Raw genomic sequence first — 17,977 nt, forward strand, 5'->3', positions numbered from 1 at the left:
GCACTCACTCGAGGCACTCCTTAAAATGGAGAAAATACAGTTGTGTACCTACCATAAATGTAGATGTTAGAGTGTATTCACTGTTGCAGTCATTACACTTGGGTTATCCTGCTGGCAGGCTACCCTCAGTCGGCCTGAATTCCAAAGTCCTGGTCCGGCGTCGGTTGCTGTCACCTCTTCCCTGACGTCAGTGCACCAGGGGTATACAAGATGCAGCCGATGCCATTTTCTTCAGTTTTTCTTGCCCCAGATGTCAGGTGCTCCCAAGAAGGTAGGCAATACATATTGCTTATAAAAACATACAGTAAAATAAAACAATACCTTCATCTACAAGCAAATACACCACATAGGTTGTATAGGATAGAGAAGTATAGATAAGTCCCAGCAAAGAAAGAGGGATGGAGGGTGGGTAACCTGGATTGCAACAGTGAATAAACTCGAACATCTACATTTATGGTAGTTACACAACTGTACTATGTTCATAGTGTTTCACTGTTGCAGTCATTACACTTGGGTTGAATCCCAAAGCTGAGGTAGGGCGTCTGGGTCTAAATAGGATTAGGAGTGGCTATGAGGCCCTGCAGGACTGCAGTGGTAAAGCCTGCTCTAGATTTAGAGTAAAGAGGTAAGTGATGGTGCTTGGTAAAAGTGTGCACTGAACTCCAAGTTGCAGCCTCCAAAATTTCCTTGGTTGGTACTCCTCTGAGAAAGGCTGCTGAAGTAGCTGCTGCCCTGGTGGAATGTGGCCTAATATTGTTAGGCACTGACTTGCCATGCTGTGCATAGCAGAAACTAATGCAGTGCCCTATCCATTTTGAAATAGTCTGCTTTGAGATAGCATTTCCTTGTGATCCTGCAGCATATGCTACAAACAGTTGTTCAGTTGTTCTGAAAGCTTTTGTTTTGTCCAAGTAGAAGCGTAGCTGCCTGTGTATGTCCAGAGAGTGCAGAAGTCTCTCCCCTTTATTCTGGGGATTTGGATAAAATGTTGGCAGATGAATGGTTTGGTTAAGAGCCACACTGGATACTACCTTTGGCATAAATGTTGGGTTTGTCCTTAGAGAAACCTTGTCCGGATGAAAAATGATAAAAGGTTCCACTGCCATTAATGCCTGTAACTCTGAGACTCTTCTTTCTGAAGTTATTGCTAGGAGCAGAGCAGTTTTCCATGATAAGAATTTTAGATCGGCTGTATTGGCTGGCTCAAAAGGAGGCAGTGTGAGCTTTTCCAAGACAAAGTTGAGGTCCCATGTAGGTATCGGTGCTCTCCTTGGGGGTCTTATGTTTTTTGCCCCTCTGAGGTACTGTCTTAGCAGTGGATGTGAGAAAATAGGAGGTTCCGTATTGTAATGAGCTGAAATGGCAGAGGCATGGATCTTAATTGATGAGAAGGATAGGCCTTTGTCCAGCATCTCAGTTAGATATTGTAAAATGTGAGGAATATTTGGAACAAGTGGTTCAAGTCCTTGTGCCTGGTTCCAAGCACAGAATATCTTCAATTTTTCTGCATAAGATTTCCTGGTGCTGGGACTCCTGGCTTCCAAAATGACATCCATAACAGCTTTAGAGAGGGGTGTGTTCTGAGTGGCTATATTATTTGCCATGCAGCCAGATTTAAGGTTCTGAGTTGGCTGTGCAGGATCTGATTGTTTTGTTGAGTCAGAAGTTGAGGAATTTGAGGTAAAGTCCAGGCTGGGCCTTGAGACAAGCTCTTTAGGATTGGGTACCAGTGCTGGCGTGGCCAGTCTGGGGCAATCAGAATAATTTTTGGCTTCTCTTGTCTGACTTAAGAGTACCTTGGGAAGCAGAGGCAGTGGTGGAAAGGCATAAACTGTTAGGGTTTTCCAGCTGAATGATAGAGCATCCACTTTCCATGCTTGTGAGTGATAAGCCCTTGTGCAGAATCTCTGTAATTGGCAGTTGTGAGGGGAGGCAAAAAGATCTATGTCTGGGCATCCCCATTTCCTTGTTATCATGCTGAAGACCTGTGGAGGTTTCTGCTTAGTTCGTCTGCCAGAGTATTTTTCTTTCCTGCCAGGAATTGTGCCTGCAGATGTACTTGATAGGTCAGTGCTGTGTTCCACAAAGTCATGGCTTGCCGGCAGAGGGGGTAGGAATGTGTGCCCCCTTGCTTGTTTATGTACCACATAACTGTAGCATTGTCCGTCTTCAATAATAGTTGTCCTGGATGTAGTAGATCCTTGAAGGCTGTCAGGGCATTCTGTACAGCTAGCATCTCTTTTTGATTGATATGAAGATGCATTTGGTCTGCTGGCCACGTGCCTTGAATACATTTTCCTGCCATGTGTGCCCCCCAGGCATAATCCGATGCATCTGTTAGTGTCTGCCTGGCTGTGGATAAAGTGAAAGGGTGTCCCTTGTTGTGGTGACAGGCCAGTGCCCACCATTGAAACTCCTGTTGCAGGCAGGGAATAAGAGTTATTATTGTTTCCAGGCTGTGGCAATGTTGAGTCCAAACACTTTTTAGATACCATTGTAGCTTCCTCATATGCAGTCTTGCATATGGAATTAGCAGGATGCAGGATGCCATGAAGCCCAAAAGCCTGCAGAATTTTTCTTGCAGGTAGCTGGGTCTTTGTTGCCATCATTTGAAAGTAATGAGTCAGTTGCCTTTGCTTGTCTGGTGTGAGATAAGCCATCTGGGCAGTTGTATTTAAACTTGCACCCAGGAATATTATCTCTTGAGAGGGCACTAGTTTTGATTTCTTTTCGTTTACTAATTTGCCTGGGGTACACAGTAATCTTTTTACAAACGCCAGATGCTTTAGTAGAATGTCCTTGCCCTCTGCTTGAATAAGGCAGTCGTCCAAGTAGGGATATATTTGAATTCCTTTTTGTCTGCAAAATGTAATTACTGGTGCCAGGCATTTTGTGAAGACCCTGGGCACAGTAGATAAGCCAAAGGGCAGTGCAGAGAATTGGTAATGCATTGAGCCAGCTATGAATCTGAGGTATCTTCTGCAAGATTGTCTGATTGGGACATGCAGGTATGCCTCTGAGGTCCAAAGTAACTAGCCAAGCCTTCTTGCCCAGCATGGGTAGAAGTTGCTGCAGTGTCAACATTTTGAATTTTGGAACATTCAGGAAAGTATCTAGAATAGACAGGTCCAGTATTGGTCTCCAGGCTTTGTCCTTTCTGGGTACTAAGAAAAGTCTTGAGTAAAATCCTTGCCCCTGTTCTTGCTGTGGTACTTTTTGAATAGCCCTCATGTCCATGAGAGCAGAAATTTGTTTTTGTGCCTCTGCCCATTAATTTTGTGGCAGGTCTGGCATACCTTTTGACCTTGGTAGGGTGTGAAAGTGGAACTTGTAACCCTGAGAAACAATATTCAGTACCCATTTGTCCTGGGTGATCATGTGCCAATTTTGTGAGAAAAGCACTAGTTTTCCCCCTAAGGGTGCTGCCAAAAGGTAAGTGCTTGGCATTTGTAGAGGAAAGTCATTGGGACTGTTTCCTATAAGGTTGTGATTGTCTTCTCCACCTTTGAGGGCTGAAGCACCCCATTGTTTAGGTCTGTATGAGCCTTGGGGCTGAGATCTGCCTCTTGGGCATCTGTATCTGCCTCTTTGTGGCCTGTCTGACATTGGAAAGGACCAATTTTTTGAAGGCCAGTTCCTGCTAAATCTAGTGGCTGAACCTGTAAGAAATCCTTTACTGTCTGCATTGATTTTGCTTTATCCTCCATTTTCTTTAACACCTCTTCGGCCTTAACACCAAACAAAGTATCATGCTGTAATGGAGCATCCAATAATTTTGCTTTAACATTATCAGGTAAACTCTGCTCTTTTAAATAAGCATGCCTTCGAATGACAGAGCCTGTAACTGCGGCTCTGCAAGATGCCTCTAATGAATCAAAACCACATTGCAAAGTATGCTTTCCCACTTGTTCAGCTGCATGCAATAAATCCTGCATTTCCTTGTTCTCAGGACATTCAGGGCTTGTAAGCATTTTCTGTTTTAGCAAAGACATTAGGTATTGTTGATATTTAAGCATGTGAAACTGGCAGTTTAAAGCCCTTACAGCTAAATTAGCAGAGGTGTAAACTTTCTTCCCCCATCTGTCCAGAGCTCTAGAATCCCTATCAGAGGGAACAGGGTTTTTTGCAGTGGAAGCCTTGACCCCTTTGGGACCCTGTGAAATAGTTTCAGGATCAGCAGGAGGGTTTTTATACAGAAATGTATGCGAATCTGGAACTCTGTAGTACTTATCTGGCTTAACTGGAGCAGGGGGTAAAGAATCAGGAGTCAAACTGGATTCAGAAAAAACATCATCAACAATACCTAGTACAGGGGGGATAGCAAGAGGCCTGTGCTGAGGCAATAAAAGAAAGCCTCTGAGCCTTTTCTTGGATTCTGAATAATCCTGGCTCTCCCAATGGAAATGTTCACTCATGGTGTGCAGGGTTTCCCCAAAAGAGTAGTCCTCAGGAAGAGAGGCTGAAGGGATAGATTCTTCAGCATCAGAGTCCTCATAGGGAGGAAGAGAATATTCCTGTTCTGAAGAGGAATCAGAAGAAACAGAAACCTGGTCAGAGGAATCATAGTCAGTGTCTTGCCTAGGCCTTTTATCAGGAGGGGGTGAGAACTCCTGATCAAAGTAATTAGGTCCTCAGCTATTTTGATCATCTGTTTCTTTGGCAAAGATGACTGTCCAGGAGAATGCTGTACTTGTTTCTTTGTCTTTAGAGCTGTTTTAGTCTTTGAAGCTGAGGTAGGCTCGACATATAATTGTGTAGGTCTGAAAACACCCTCAGAAGCAAATGCCTGCTCAGCAGCTCCGGACCCATCTGAAGGAATAGTTTCCAAGGGTCCAATACCTTGAGTATCCAGAGGCCTAGTTGGCTCCACGTGGGAGTCGGTAGCGGCCTATGGCTCTGAGGTAGTGGGCATCAGGGGCTGCGAAAGCGCCTCACTGAGAACCGGTGACTAGCCTAGCAGGGGCCTAGTCGGTTTTGGACCTCAGATGCCTGTCCTTTTCCTTGCGCTTTTCATAAACTCCGGTCGTTGGCTGTTCTGATGGCATTATATAATTAAACATTCGGCCAAAGTAATGAAAGCCAAAATCGTACCGACACTTAATAGTGCATTGGTTAAATCTAGCACAAAACTGACAGCTAGCAACGTCGTGATCAGGGCCTAGGCAAGGAATACAGTAAGAATAAAAATCCTCATGAGGTACTTGCTTCCCACAAGAAATACAATTATTAACTTTTTCTGACATCGGTCTGGAGCAAAGAAAATAAGTTTCCCCAATGGGGTACTTGGCTTTTAATGAAGATTTCGGATCTGAAATTCGATTTTGAAACTCTCAGGAGTCGGCCGACCGGCACTTGCAAACTGCTTTTGCTTCGGGCACTGTGCGGCAAGAAAGACTGAAGAAAATGGTGTCGGCTGTATCTTTTATATCCCTGGTGCACTGACGTCAGGGAAGAGGCGACAGCAACCAACGCCGGACCAAGACTTTGGAATTCAGGCCGACTGTGGGTAGCCTGCCAGCAGGATAACCCAAAAGTAATGACTGCAACAGTGAAACGCGATGAACATCAGAATCTTTAACAGCTCAGTTTTTGTTGGACAAACCTTTGTATTTCCTCCCTGGCATGTTCTGCATCAAAAAAATTATTTTGTCCCCCCGCCCCAAGAAAGAACATTCTGAAGATAGCTGGTTACAGCAGTTTGAATTTCATGCCCACTTTTCGACATTCACTGATTACTGGAATACATTTACTCATCTGTTGCCATGAGTAATCATGTTCCACAAACACACTAATGTCTCCCACTTTTACTACTTTGTCCTTCTGCCACAGTTTTGTCAGAATTAACTCCTCCTGCTGGTAGGAATGCATCTTTACTATTAAAAGGTCTAGGTTGCTTTCTCATGGCCAACTTTGGGACATGCACACAATGTGCCCTTTCAAGTAACAACAACTGCTGTAGAATACCAGTCCAGGTGCTTATTTATGCTTTCATAAAATTAATAGTCTGTTCCTTCCTGCTTCTCTGTACAGCAGAAAATCTCAGGTTTCCCGTATGTGCTCTATCCTCCAATTCCATTTTTTGAAACTTTTCTTTTTGCGTAGTCTCAGACAACTTCACTTCATCTGAATACCAGTTTAAAGCATCTTACATTTTTTCCAGCCTTTTGTTACTTGAGTTGATACTCCATCACAGTTTCATTTATTTTAATCAGCTCTGACTACATTTGACTTATTTTTTCCTCTAGGTTACTGGAAGTCATGTCTTGCACCAAAGCTGGAGCTTGTACTGCTTTTTGCTGAACAGCTGCAGAATTCTTCCTAGTCGGTTCTTTTTCCTCACAGTTTGTGATGGATTTTCTTTCAGGTTCTACAAATTTATTTTTTGCTGGCATCCAGGTAGTGCATTTACTAGCCAGTTATTGAAATTTACCCAAAAATACAAATTTACAGGCTCGCTCTTCAGAGTTTGTTTTCACACTGGGAGAGCTGAAATTAAGCTGCTACTCCATGTGCAGCCATCTTGGAAGTCCAGAATGGGAATTCTTAACCCTTCAGGTGTTGCACACCCTGCCTCCTTTATTTTGTAATTTATTGCATATACCATCACATTCATAATTAATGCAAAGAGTATACAACTCATTGGACATCCGTGTCACACTATTCACTATATGTACCTCTTGTCTCAACCAGCCATTTACAAATATGGCTACTTTATTATTACTTAACATTGATATACACAACTTCATAACTTTCTCACATATTCTTTCATTGCCCCCTAACATTTCATGTCCAATTTTATCAAATGCCTTAAGGTCTCTGATCATGATTTTCACTTTTCTATTCAGAATATCATCCACAATTTCTCCATTAATTCTTGACAACCCTTCCCCTTTATACGACATATATATATATATATATATATATATATATATATATATGGATTCACTTTATGACACTGAAAACTGAAAATGAGAAAACTTCGTAATACAGAAGACCAAAAGACTGAAACTTCAAAACAAACTCAAAACACTGAAAACACTTATCATACATATACTGAGTTTAAACATAAATCATAACACTTTCCACCAGGTGTAAGTAGGAGGGCAAGCCCCCCTCCACCCCCACACTCCCTGCTACTTAAATACATCAACTCCAAGATTGTAGTTAGTGTACTTGGTGGAAAGTGCTAGGATTTATGTCGTTTAAACTCAGTATATGTATGATATGTGTTTTCAGTGTTTTGAGCTTTCAGTGTTATGAAGTAAATCCATATACACACACACACACACATATATATATATATATATATATATATATGTATATACATATATATATATATATATATATATATGCTATATTCATAGTATTTTACATTTCATTTGTATTATATTCATAAAGATTTTATAATCATTATTATTCAGTACTATCTGTCTCCAGTTTGTCTTTCATCTTCCTTCTTCAAAATGAATTTAAGGATTCCATTACCTAATTCTTTATGTACAAAACCTTAATTTAACCATTCATTCAAAATCTTAAAAATTATTTTTCCAATTCCTTACATTTTTATACATTTCACACCCTATTCCATCTGGTCCTGCAGCCAAATCTATATATACTTTTCCTAATACTTTATCTAGCTCATTTAAAGAAATCTCCTTTACCAACTTTTATTCTATTTTTCTGTTAACTTTTTTTTTACTACGTTTTTTTCCCTATGTTCCTTTTTTCTTTAAACATTTCTTGTACATATTATACACTATTCATAATCTTTTCCCCCATGAGTTCTATTTCTCCTTTTATGTCTCTCTCATTACACTGTCATCTTCCTTTACTAATCTCTCTTTTCTTGTAAAAATCTCCTTTATCCGTTTTACTCCTTTGTCTATTTTTATATAGTCCTTGATTACCTTTAACTCTAGCCATATTGCAAGATGATCAGAAAAACCCATCCTCCTAGAACTAAATGTTCTGATATTATAAGATAATCTATTTCAGTTCTATACATGCCCCTTTTGTAAGTCCATTAATTTTTGAACCAAAGATTTAACTTGCCACATCTTATAACTTCTAACTTTCTTTAGATAATTTCCATTCTTTTCATACTTGATTTTAAAATCACAATTAAAAAGTTGCCTGTTATTATATTACTAGATAGTCCAAAATCTGATGAAATAAATGTTCCCTTTCAATTAGTATAAGCATACAATGTTATAATTTTATATACATTTTCTTTCCATTTTAAATCTACAATGGTTAATCTTTCTATTTTTGCTAATCTTTACTGTATTCCTACAAAATATAACTATTCCAGAACCTCTCATTTCCCAAATTGCCGATTCTTTCCTCCCCCTAGATTCTTTGTAATTTAAAAATCTTGTGTCTTATAACATAATTGCATCTATGTCACATGTATTACACCACTCCAAAATCTCCAGTCTTCTTACTATAGTCTTAATAGTATTCACATTTAAAAAGAAAGCACTCTAAAATGTTCATTTTCCTTTTTCCTGAAATCCATGGCTAATTACTAAGCTAACTTTCTTAATAGATCATTTTTTCCCAGAGATAAGAATCCATCCCTGTACACCTTGTGTCTGAGTTATACTAGCCCCCCCAGTCATTCGCTGTTCATATTCTTTTTCTTCCATTTCATTTCTTTTGTATTTATCCCTTTACATTTTCTTTTACTCTTTTATCAAATAGATTTTTTTTCTTTTACTACCCCCTATTCTATCACTCATTTCAGAATCTTCTTCTATGTCGTCTTAATTACTTTTTCATCTAAATTTCTTCTATTTTACTACTTCTGAAGTCTTTCTTTGTTAATTTTTTCTCTTATTTTCACTTTTGAAATCCATCCATAAATGTCTAATTTACATCTCAATTCACATTTTTTTGCAACACATCCCATTTCCACACAGACACTTTCTTTTTTGTCACAGTTACTTATTAAATGCCCTTTGGCACAAAAACGATTGTTTGGGCTTATCCTGAGTATTTTACAACACACCTGTTCCCCACCACATGTAGCATTTTTGGTAAATGTATAATTTTCTCGCTATTTTAATAAGAATCCCGACCACCGGTCCGCAAGCCTCTTTTGTCACACTTTTGCAATGTCCAATACTTATTTACATAAACTTTTCAAAATGTCCTTTCAAGTCTCTTTCCACCTCTGTTTGAAACTGTACAAGATTATTTTGTTTCCCTGTTTGATGCTTTTATCACAAAGATTCTATGTCTTAAAATTTCTTGGAGAATACAAAAAAAAGACCATCTGTTTCAAATATAATGTCATAGAATGTCTCTAAGAATAAATGCATTTACCTCATGTGCTTTTACACCCAAAAGCCCTATTAACTTGTCCCACACTTCATACCTTTCCATTTCTTGGTCTTCTTTACTTTGAATCCTTGCCAAGTACTTCCATTTTTCATTTTCTTCTGCTTTTCTGCTACACCACTTTTGCATTCTTTTGCTTTCTCTGCATGTGTTTTTTTTTCCATCTCACTATTATTCTTCCGGACTGTATTTGTTTTCTCCTTTTGTATTTTTGTATTTTCTCCATAATGTCCTCCCAGAAATATTTCCTTCATTTTCTGGCTCACTCTGCACCATTTGTTTAAATGAATCATCCCGCTACCATTCATTATTTGCTGACTCAGCTCCAAACGGATTCCTTTGATAAATCTCCACAGAATCCTGCAAACATTCTCTGGTCTTAATATTTGCTTTCTCATTTATTTCTTGCACCAATCCATCTCCTTCTGTCTCCATCTGCCTCCCCATTTCTCCTGGCTGCATCTGTACCTGGAACAGAAACAGGAAGTGCTCCTGCAAAATGGGAGCCATTCATGACCACTATGAGTAGGGGAGGTTCCCGAATGCCATGGCCAAATTTCCCCTAGTAGTACAAGTACCACCGTGGGTCTCCCCTGAAAAGAGGTAACTAGGCTAGATGGACTGACCAGGTCAAAGTGTAAATAAAAATAAATAAAATTCCCACTGATCATCACCGAGATATGAAGATGACTGCATGGGTTAAGACTTGCTACTAATTTCAGAAATGGCCTCCTGCAGAAAACTCCACATTTACTCTTTTAAGAGTAAGACAATGGTATCTAGAAAGTACAGTTGTGTACACTCACCATAAATGTGGATGTTAGTGTGTGTTCATTGCTACATTCCTAACCATTGGGTTATCCATGCTGTGGTAGCCCTCAGTCAGTCAGAATACCAGAGTCAAGGTTTTGCGTGTCGGCTGCTGTCGCTTGCTGGCTGACGTCAGGTCATCAGAGCTATAAAGGAGAGCAGGAGACACCATTACCTCCGTTTTTATTGCCTTAACCAACCAAACAGGTCCAATTTTAATAGCGTTGTCGCCTCACAGTAAGACACTGTCCGGTTCGATTCTCAGCTAGAGGGTCTTCTGCATGGAGACCTGCGTGAATGGGCATACCTTCGTTGAAGGTTGTGCATCAGGGCTGGTAACTTGGCACGTAAAATTCAACTACCAATCATTAGCAGACCGGAGTTCCACTGTGGCAAACCCTAACCGGGAAAAACAGAAAGACACAACAACAATAACAACAACAACTAGTAGTCCTGGGGTCAGAGACCCCCATAGAAATATGTCTCTCTCTAACGACAGCAGATATCAGGGGAAAGGAGGGAGGGAAAGCATGACTGCGGCAGTGAACACACTAACATCTACATTTATGGTGAGTGTACACAACTGCACTAGGTTCTTCATGTTTCAGTGCTGCAGTCCTCATTAATGGGAAGATTCCCAAAGCTGAGAAGGGTGGAAGGTTAACAGAAACTTAGACTGGGTGAGCATGCCCTGCAGAATTAGAGAGACAAACCCAGCCCTAGCTTTTGAGAATAGGTTCAGATGGTAATGTTTGGTGAAGGTGTAGACTGAAGTCCATGTGGCAGCTTCCAGGATGTCCTTGGTGGGTACCCCTCTAAGGAATGCTGTGGAAGTAGAGGTTGCCCTAGTGGAATGGGTTCTGATGGTCCTAGGGAGTGGTTTTCCATGTGAGGAGTAGCAAAATTAGATACAGAGTGCTATCCATTTGGAAATGGTCTGTTTGGACATTGATTTTCCCTGTGCCCCTGTTTTAAATCTGACCAAGAGCTGGTCAGTTCTCCTGAATGTCTTTGTATGATCCAGATAAAATCTAAGTTGCCTGTGCACATCCAAAGAATACAGTATCCTTTCCCCCTTGTTCTGAGGGTTAGGGAAGAAGGTGGGCAGGTGGACAGCCTGGTTAAGGGTAATATCTGAAACCACCTTTGGCATGGAGGGATTGGTTCTCAGGAAGGCCCTGTCTGCATGAATGATAAATGGCTCAATACCCATTAAGGCTTGAAGCTCTGACACTCTCCTGGCTGAAGTAATAGCCAGGGGAAAGGCAGTCTTACAAGAGAGGTACTTAAGGTCTGAGAATGCTGCAGGCTTGAATGGAGGCAGAGTAAGCTTTTCTAAAACATAGTTCAGGCCCCAGGCTGGGGTGGGCTGTCTTCTGGTGCTGGGCCTTTTGGTTTCTGTGATGATTCCAAGGACTTGCTTGCTTAGCACAGATTCCTTGCTGGTTTTGGTAAGAGTACGCCATGCTGACAGCTTGAGTGTCTGAAGGTCTGGGTGCAGCATTGCCCCCCCCCCCGGGATAGCAGGTGAGGTATCGGAGGTAGCTGCCAAGAGGGCTGGTGAGACGTACTGCGCAGCAGTGGGTACCAATGCTGTCTAGGCCAATCTGGGGCAATGAGTACTGCTCTTGGTTCTTCCTCCCTTATCTTGATTAGTACTTTTGGAATGAGAGGTAGAGGTGGAACTGCATACACAAAGAGGGTATTCCAAGGGAAGGTCAGGGCATCGACTTCCAGACCAGGTGATGGTACACCCTGCTGCAGAATTTCTGCACTTGGTGATTTAAATGAGAGGCAAAGAGGTCCACCTTGGGGGGGGGGTCCCTATGTGCGAGTAATTTGCATAAAAATGTCTCTGTGGATTTGCCATTTGTGTAGATCCAGCAGGTTTCTGCTTAGCTGGTATGCCAGGGTGTTGCTGATGCCCAGCAGGTATTGGGCTATATGATGTAGTTCTATGGATGAGTCTGCTAGCCACAGGTTCATGGCTAGTCTGCACAGGGGAGTAAGATTGAGTCCCTCCCTGTTTGTTGCTGTATCACATAACTGTGATGTTGTTTGTTTTTTATGAGAAGAACCCCTGGTCTGAGGTAGGGTTTGAAGGATGCCAAAGCGTTTTGTACTGCTATCATTTCCATTTGGTTGATGTGCAAGGGTAGTATTTGTCCGTCCCAGAGACCTTGGGCACATCTGCCTTTTAGGTGGGCACCCTAGGCTATGTCCTAAGCATCTGTAGTTATGGTCTGGTCTGAAAGACGGAGGATGAATGGAAGTCCCTTGTTCAGAGCACAGGCCTGGGCCCACCAGAAGAACTCAGATCTTATGCAAGGGATCACAGGCAGGGAGGTGTCCAGAGGTTGAGAGTGTTGACACCATAGGGTCTTTAGGTACCACTGAATTTTCCTCATGGGTAGTGTGGCTAGAGGTACCACGAGGATGCATGAGGCCATGTAACCTAGAGCTTGTAGGAACTTCCTGGCAGAAACCTGGGTTTGGGCCAGAGTAGTGAAGTATTTTGGTGAGAAACTATTTTTCAAGAGACAGAAAGGTCATTTGCTGTTCTGTGTCCAGTAAGGCTCCCAGAAGTATGATTTTTCCTGGTAGGTGTCTGTTTTGATTTCCTTTCATTGATAGTAAACCCCAGAGAGGCGAGTAGGGATTTTACAAATGAGAGGTGCTGCAGGAGCAGTTCCTTGCAGTCTGCCTGGATGAGACAGTCAAGCCAGGTAAGAGTAAATCTGTACATTGTTTTGCTGCAAAAGGCAATACTAGGAGCTAGACATTTTGGTGAATACCCTGGGAGCAGAAGATAAGCCAAAAGGCAAAGCAGAGAATGGAAAGTGTAGTGATCCTGCTCTGAAGTGCAGGAATTTTCTGCAGGATTCCCTTATTGAGATGTGCAGGTAAGCATCCTTTAGGTCTAAGGTGACCATCCAAGCTTCATTTGGCAGCATTGGTAGAAGCTGTTGTAAGGTAAGCATTTTGAATTTTGGGATTACCAGGAAGGTACTGAGAAAGGATAGGTCCAGGATGGGACGCCAAGTCCCCTCTTTTTCTGGGAACAAGGAATAGTTGGGAATAGAATCCTTTTGCAACTTGTTCTAGAGATAAAGGTTCTACTGCCCTAGGGATATTAGGTTTTGCACTTGTTTTAGTGCTTCTGCCCACTGGTTTGGAGGTAGGTCTGGGTACCCCTCTTGGAGGTGGTAGTTCTTGGAAATTGAATTTCTAACCCTGAGCGATGGTTTTTAAGACCCATTGATCTTTTGTTATAGAGTTCCAATTTTCTCTGCATAGAGATAGCCTCCCTCTTAGCTTTTGGTGTGATGGAGGCAGGCAGAGATGGGAAAGGTAGTCAGATTGTTTTTTCCATACAGGGTTGCTTTTGGACTCCCTGTTCTATTGTTAGAGGGGGGCCACTGTTTTGTTCTTTGCTGGCCCTGAGTTTTAATCCCGGTGGGTCTGTCCCTATGGGTTTTGTCTTGCGCCTGCCTGTTTGGTGCAGGAAAGGACCAATCTTTAGAGGGAAAATTTCTGCTGAACCTAGGAGGTTGTACTTGAAAAAAATCTTTAACAGTCTGCATCGATTTTGCTTGGTCTTCCATATTTTTAAGTATCTCTCCAATTTTCTGTCCAAACAAGCGGTCTTTGTCAAGCGGTGCATCCATGATTTTAGCTTTGACATGATCAAGAGAGGTTATTCCTTCAGCCATGCATGTCTTCTGGTAACAGATCCTGTCACTGCTTCCCTGCTAGAAGCTTCTAGGGCATCAATATGCACAGTGCAAGGAGTGCTTTGCCACCTGAGATGAAGAGTGCAGTAATTCTGCTATCTCTTTGTTGGAAAAACAGAAAATTTTCTGTTTCAAAAGTTTCAAAAAGTGTGCTGTTGATATTTTAACATATGGAACTGACAGTTGAGAGCCCTTATAGTTAAGGTTGCAGAGGTATAATACTTTTTTACTCCATCTGTCCAGGGCCCTGGATTCTTTGTCTGAGGGAGTAGGATTCTTTGCAGAGGTAGCCTTAACTCCCTTAGGTCCCTGAGTAATCACCTCTGGATCTGCTATAGGATTTCTGTTGCTGAATTGTCAGCTGTTTGCTGAATTTCCTGTTTGCACTTAATTTTAAATGTTTTTTTTCTTAAAACTTGCATATTTTCTGTCCTTGACCTAGCACTCTTGTGTGGGGTCATTTACTGCACTGTTATAACTTGATATTACTTGTGAACCTCTGCTATCTCTGTAAAAACAAAACAAAAAAAAATCTTGCTTTTTCCCACTTTTCTGAGAGTTAAAAAAGTTCAGTTACAGGCTTGCTGTTCCTGAACTGTTTGAAAGTTTCTGTGAGGCCATTTTTGCTTGGGCTGAAGGAGGGTCTCTCTGTTGATCAGTGGCAGTGACTAACATTGAGCAGCTTCCCTGCCCCCCGTAGAGGTGGTTACTGACTTGAAACTGTAGTTTTATTGTCCCTTTTGGGTCTATTCCTGCTTCTTTCCAGCCCCTGCTATCAAGCACGCTTTAACGTGCTTTAACGCGGAGTTGCCACTAGAGCAGCATCGGGCAGCGCCGGTTAAACAAGGTTAAACTCTTTCTGGCTCCAGAAAGTCTGTTCTTCAATTTTTCCCTTAGAACTGCTCTGTTAGGAACCTAAACAGTTTACACCTACACTAAAAAGTGCAGCACTTGTTCCAAATAGCTTTTTCTTCTCAGCACTTGTCTTATAAGCATGTCCCTTGTCTTATAAGCATTCTCTTTGCAGGTCAAGCACTCCTATATTATTACAAATCTCTCACTAGCAAAACCCCCCAGGAGTGCCCACTTCCCTGCTAAGCCCACTACTTTTCTGTCTCATACCAACTCATAATTCTTTCTAGCATGTCGAAGGGTCAGATGCTGGCGTCCTCTCCTGCCCAGTTGGTGAATCTGGGAATTCTGAGACAATGTTACAATTGCCTCATGTACACGGACAACCCTCTCTCCTCCTCCCACGTAACACTAACACTTGTGAGAGATGCAGCTATTTAGCCAGATTGGAGGCTGAGCTCTCTCAACTCAGGACTGGCAAGACCAGGCAGGAGGAGAAGGCAACTACACACACCACAATACCAGTCTCACATAACTCAACCACACCACTGAATCAAACACATAAACACACTAAGACATACTCGGAGGCTCTGAGTAAAAATTTACCTAAACAGCAAAGGCCTCCAAAGCAGACACCCAAGCAACTGCAAACTCAATACACCACACAAACAACACATAAACAACAAAATCAGTGTGCAAAGCAGTCACTGCCCTTAAGGCCAAATACAACACCAAACATACTTGTCATAGGTGACTCCATAGTCAGACACACTGACGTCCCGCTCACCAGACTGAGTAAGGAGAAGGTCACAGTAAGCTGCCTGTCGGGCGCTAGAATCCGCCACATAACGCAAGCACTCAGGTCTCTCAACAGCAGGTACAAGTCGACTCAGTCATTGTCCACGCTGGTGTCAACGACCTGAGATGTACCTCCTTGGACTACATGAAAAGAGACATTGAGGAGCTCTCTGATTATGTAGCCCAGGCAGGTATGACCCTGACCTTGAGCAGTATCCTGCCTTCACCTAGAATGATGCCACAATACAGTGATAAGATGATCAGCTTTAATAATTGGCTTAAATTCTGGTGTCATTCAAAGGGGATCCAATGTCTGTCTGCCTGGGATGACATGCTGGACAAGCCACGCTGCTTCACAAGGGACGGCTTGCACCTGTCACCCCTAGGCTTCCGGATATTGGCAAAGGCTCTTGCCACACCTAAGTGCCTTTTTAGGCAAGGGTCAGATTCTAATCCTACCACCCTAGAACAAAAAAGTAAAAAAACTAAGAGTAATGCTGCTCAATGCCAGAAGTCTCAATCTCAAGATGCACGCACTCGAGGCCCTTCTCAGTATGGAGAACATCGATGTCTGTGCTGTGACAGAAACCTGGTTCAAGGCTCCTGAGAGCACCCCAGCACTATCAGGTTTCACCTCATATCATGCGTTCCGGCCCCAAAATCCGGACAACACCAAGAAAGGAGGGGGGGTGTCCATATTCATAAAGGACACCCACACCTCAAGGTTGGTGGCAACGCACGATGCATCGGAGACCATCCAGGTGCAATTAACCATAGGCAAGACTGCTCTGCAATTTGTAGCATGTTACAGGCCACCCTCTCAAACTCAGAAACCTCACATGGCCTTCCTGAAAACATTGGAGGGGATAAATCTCCAAACACCATCATACTAGGTGACTTCAACTACCCTAATATAGACTGGGAACACTACTCAAGCCCAAACACTCTAGCCCAAAGGTTCCTGGAGTTCATAAACTCAAATGCCATGGAACAACTAGTCACCATCCCCACAAGAGGAGAAAACATACTTGATCTCATCATCATGAACATGGGATCACAATGTTCAACACCGGAAGTATACCCCTCACTGGTGAGATCAGATCATAAACTAATCTCACTGAAGGTCCTCATCCCGCCCCCACCTGAAATAAAAAAGACCACAGTGAAAAACTTCTCAAAAGCTGACTTCACACTTCTAAAAACTAGTGTGGTCTCCTTTAAGGCCCCTGAGCCAGTGGTAAACATTACTCAAACCGCTGAATCACTTACAAATGCCTTCTACCAGCACCTACAGGACTGCATGGATCAGGCAATCCCAAACAAAACTAAGACTCTTTGTACCAAAGGCAAGCATCCAGTCTGGTGGACCCCAGCCATAAACAAGCTCTACAACAAAAGGAGGAAGCTACTACAAGATAGAGCAAAATCCTGGAAAGGTAAGACACCTTTGATCATTATAAGTAAAAAACTAAGAGCTCTCATAAAATCATCCAAGGCAAATTTTGAGAGAAAAATCGCCAAGGGCTCAAAAGACAATCATAAGGCCTTCTTTAGCTATGTTAGAAACCTAGGAGGAAACTCCCAGATATGCTCAGAATTCGTTCAAAATGATGTGAAGATTACTGAACCTACACACATTGCCAACATACTGGCTGAAAGGTTCAGTGCAAACTTCTTCCCAAAAGGAGAGATATCTATACCAGAGGATTGTAGCCCCCCAAACATCTCCAACGCCCAGGTGAGAACTGCTCTCTCCAAAGCAAAAAACACAGCATCCATGGGACTGGATGGTGTCCCCGGCTGTGTGCTCCACAAACTCAATGAGGAATTAAACCCGCAGTTAGGACAGCTGTTTAATCTTAGCCTCACCTCAGGATACGTACCCAAGGAGTGGCGCACGGCGACTGTGGTCCCACTTCACAAGGGCGGTGCCTCCACCGACCCTGGAAAATTACCGTCCCATTAGCTTGATAAGCCTTATCTGCAAAGCCATGGAGAGGATCATAATGGAACTCATAAATAAAGACATAGGGAACTTGCAGACTTTGGATCCAACCCAGTTTGGCTTTGTCAAAGGCAGATCATGCCTTTTAAACTTTGTCTCGAAAAAGTCAACCATCACCAAGGCCATTGATGAGGGAAAGGCAGTCCATACAGCCTACCTTGACCTGGCAAAGGCCTTCGACACAATACCCCACTCAAGTATCATCGAAAAACATCAGCTTGAATGTAAACCCATACATCACAAGATGGGTTGCAAACTGGCTAAGTGACAGAACCCACAGGGTCAGAGTTGCTGGAGCCATGTCAGACTCAAAGCCTCTCACAAGTGGTGTCCCACAGGGCTCAGTCCTGGGTCCACTCTTGTTCGGCATCTACTTTTCTGAAGTACAAGCAAACGCAGGAGGGTTATGGCTGACAAAGTTTGCAGATGACTGCAA

The sequence above is a fragment of the Protopterus annectens genome, chromosome 3.part1, assembly GCF_019279795.1.
Source record: "Protopterus annectens isolate FY-2018-M chromosome 3.part1, PAN1.0, whole genome shotgun sequence".
Lineage (NCBI taxonomy): Eukaryota > Metazoa > Chordata > Ceratodontiformes > Protopteridae > Protopterus > Protopterus annectens.